At 31.1% G+C, this 4,380-nt stretch overlaps 1 long non-coding RNA gene across 1 annotated transcript; it reads right to left on the bottom strand.

Moving 5' to 3' along the window:
- LOC108662197 lies at positions 678-2,313 on the bottom strand. The gene is made up of 3 exons (XR_001927999.1): positions 2,272-2,313; positions 1,539-1,612; positions 678-718 (listed from the first exon to the last, which is right to left on the bottom strand). It is a non-coding gene; the product is annotated as an uncharacterized LOC108662197 (long non-coding RNA).

The following is a 4,380-nucleotide window of genomic DNA, read 5'->3' on the forward strand; positions in this document are numbered from 1 at the left end:
AAGGTCTGGCTGACCCTGCCTAAGACGACCTCTGCCCCTCCTAGCTGATCTAGTAGGGAGTGGGCGCTCACGTCGAGGAGGCATGGTAATCTAAAAAGGAAACGAGGCAAGTTTAAGTAATCTCAAACTCTACATACATGCAACTCTACCTAACCCAACTTAACTTAACCTAGTTTAACTCAACCCGGGGCCACACAGTGCCAGTGTGAATTCTTAAAATAACTATAAAAATCAAAAACTTTAAAACCATGCTTTGTTAACCAAAAGCTCTGATACCAATCGAATTGTCACGACCCGGAACTCCCATCGAGCCCGTGACAACCACCGCGAAGCCTCGACAGACATTCTTCCCCCGAATGCCCTTCGAGACCTCGCAAGGCTTTCGTACCAGTTTTTCCATTTTTCTCTCTTGTTTTCTTTTTTTTTTTTTTGAATAATAAAATAAACTAAAAATATTAATTAAAATAATCTATTTTAATGTAAAAATATATATATATATGTATATTTTTGAAACATCAAAAAATTAATTTTCTGCACATAAAAATAAAATAAATTTATACATACTATAATATAGAAAACTAGAGTATGCAATTTAAATTACAATGACACGTGAGCCCCCAAATAACTGAGAAGGTTTAAGTCTATAACCTTGCTTTCTAAGATGCAACTCCGAAATTTACTTCTCGATGCAATTGACAGTCTACTGCCTATTCTGAGCCTGAAAAATGTATAGGAAGAAGGGGTGAGATTATAAAATCCCAGTGAGTAGACAGACATCATCAAAATAATCTAAAGCCGAGTAATAGGAGACAATTAAAATAATTCATCTCAACCCATATAAATAATTGGATTTCATCTAATTACTCAACATGGCTTATGCACTTTTCAAAAACTTGGCCCTTGCCAAAAATCCATTCTCGGGGATACCTCGCGAAGGCATCTTACCGAGACCGCCAAGGCTGTTTATTGTCACACACACAAACACATTTCACCTCTGACAACACAGCCGTTCCTTGGCGTTGGCTGAGTCCCAATTTCACGTGGTGGCCAGCGTGAAGTGTACTCAAATCCTACCTCGGGAGTTATCCTACGCGCCTCTCCAATCGAGGTAAGCTCAATAATTGGGAACCGTGCCCCTCTAATTAGGCTGGCCCACGGAACCCCCGTCACTGCAGTGCCCACTTTATAATCCACCAACCAATAAAATCACAATAGTATGACATGGCTCACTTAACACATTCAAGGCAAATCAAAGCAGTTCACATATTCTTTAAATCATAAAAATAACCAGTCATACCCACATTTATCATAAGCCATTTAATGTAAAATCATGGATAAACAACACAATCATAGTATAGGTCTCCAATTACTCTATTTTTGAAATCATTATTAAATTTTCAAAAATTTTATAAAATTATTTTATAAAATCCCATTTTACCATAAAACACAATAATTTTCCAATTAAACCATTTTTCCATAAAATCACACAATTAAATAAATCTACTCTAGATAATTAAGACGATAGTAAGTTTACTCACTGTACTAGGAGTAGATATACTCCTATTCTCGGTCCTCGGGTGTAGTCTTTTACCCGTATCAGATAGCTCACCACCTATCCACAATACATGACACAAAAAATTCAATAATTTGTGTCAAATCAATATATATTATTTCAGGCTCTTATCCATGCGTATGCACTAGATAGGGTGTGAAATGTTTGGACAATCGCTTAATCACAGTGTCTGACCTAACTCGCCTATACACGGTGTAAATTTCTAAAATCTCCAATTCAACTCCAATTCCATCCATTTCAATTTCAATTATCCAATTATATCCACAATACCTCAATGACTGTGAATGTGGTCCAATTTATCAGTTCGGACCACAAATTACGCTTTTACCCCTAGTGGGTAAAAATTTCAATTTTTTTGCACCAAAAATTCCCATTTAATTTCCAACCTCATAATTCATCATTTTTCCATCTAATTCTCTTAAAATAAAGTCAACCTCATCCTCACACACCATTGGCTAGATTCGGCCTAGAGAAATTCATGGAGAAAATGAATATTTTTCTTGTTGTTTTACTCATAAACATGCTAAACTAACACTAAACACTAACATAGTTCAAAATCAAATTAATCTAACAACTTTCTCTCTCTAAACCCATATCATCAGATTTGAATCCATCATCAAAACACATAATTTAACCATGGAAAATAAGGAGAAATGCATGGAAATGATAAATCTTAAGCTAAGCTTGAAAAATCATACCTTTAAACACTTGATTCCTTGAAAAATCACACTTTTTCTTTGAATTTTCTCACTCTAGGGTTTGTTCTTATTTCTCTCTCTCTCCTGCTGGTTTTAGCTGACCTCCCAATGAAGAATTCTGAAATTTTCAAGCCTTTTAATAGTCTTAATAAAATATTATTATTTTATTTACCTTTTGAATATTTTATTATTTTATTTTTTCTAGCCATCTTTTTTGACTTTCTTTTTCTACCACTCAATCCTCTTCACTTATCCATGTCTTCCATGAAATTTCTAGACTTTTTCAAAGTTTTGGTTAAGTAAATTTTTTAAAAATTACACTTTTGCCCCCGTAAAGTGAAAAATTACGTTTTTACCCCAAAAACTGAAAAATTGCCCATAGGCATATTTTTCAGCCCTTATACTCATACCTTTCTCCAATTTGTCAAATGTGATCTAAATTCTCTCAAAATCTCAAAATTTATCCGTGGGTGGAAAAATTACGATTTTACCCCTAGATAGTGAAAATTCTGATTTGACTCCGAATTGATCCTCGAACTCCGAATTACCATTTTGAGTCATCCCTGAACTATGAAACTCTTAATTTCACCTTAAAATTCCTATTTGAACTAGTTCGAGGCTTAATCGACTCAATAGTACAATTATGGGCAATATCGTCTTTTAACGATTTCTCGAACTTCCTAAATGTACAAACATTCTATCGAGCATGTGAATGACATTATAATTATTTTAGAAAGCAGGGTTTGACAAATTGTCATTGATTTCATATTTACTTTGTTCTTTTAATTAATATTTATTAATTTTCTTTTCTTCTTTGTTTCTCTTTCTTATTATTTAAATATTGAAAACTTTTCCCAAGTTTTCCCAACACTTTTGTTGAAAGTTAAGGAAAGTCTTCCCAACTCAATGGTATTCAAGAAAATCACTTATTTCCTTCAAGAGGCTCCATCCTCGAATTAATTTGGTGTTTTTTTAAAAAAAATAAATTGAATCATTAATTTTTTTTTGTTTCATCTCTTCATTTCCCTTTTCTTTTATAATTTTATTGCCTTTTATCTCTTTTTGTATCAAATTTTTTTATGTTTCATATTTTTCCTAGTTATTCTTTTTATTCCTACTTATTTTACTTTTGATTTTTATATCCTATTTTTTCACATTATTTTATCATATTTTCCTAAATTTTTTTTTAAATTAAACATTTGAACTTTTATGTCATAAGTATAGGAAAACCCTTGCTATTGGAAACTTCTTTAAATTCTTCAACACTTTTGGTCGAAAATTTTGAAATTTTCTTCATATAAGAATTTTCAAGAAAATTGTCAATTACAACGTCCATAAAAATCCATCATTGTTTGATTAACAATTTACTTGCATAATTAAAATTAAATCCAGATGATGCAAGAAAATAAATACAGTGATGCAATTGGTAAACTATTAACTATTTTAATTACAACAAATTTATTCTTTTGTACATTTTTTTTAATTATTTAGAAATAGTCTTCTTTGTAAAAATATTTTTTTTTTTAGATTTCTCCCCAACACTTTTGGTAAGTTCCCAAAGTTATTTTTACTTTTAAAAACTTTAAAAAAATTGCCACTTGAAACTTTGTAAAAATTTCATTTTAAGGTATTTTTCTAAATGATTCAATTTTTATTATTTATTAGATTATTATTTATGTTTTAGTATTATAATTATTATTGATAAATTTCATGAATTTAAAACATTTATATAATTATAATTTGAATTAAAATTTGAAGAAGCACATAAAATAAATAAATAAATAGACAAAACAAAAAATTGGGTCAAGCGATAAAGCACAAGTGGGGCTAATGCTCATTTTGATTAATTTTAGGTCTTTGAGCTTGCAATAACAGGTGGGCCACGGGTTAAAATTGGGCTTGATCTTGGCTAATTAGTCCACTTCTTCCTTTCTCCCTTCTTTTTTTATCTTTCATCTTAGTTTCGGAATTCTATATAAACTCAATACTAACTTAACAATAGAGAAAGGGAGGGGAATGGTATTCTTCCTCTATTATTACAAAAACATTTGTTCTCTCGTTTGGTTGTCTAATGCTTCAAAGAATATCTATTCTTTTGCAATAATTATT

The sequence above is a fragment of the Theobroma cacao genome, chromosome 5, assembly GCF_000208745.1.
Source record: "Theobroma cacao cultivar B97-61/B2 chromosome 5, Criollo_cocoa_genome_V2, whole genome shotgun sequence".
NCBI lineage: Eukaryota > Viridiplantae > Streptophyta > Magnoliopsida > Malvales > Malvaceae > Theobroma > Theobroma cacao.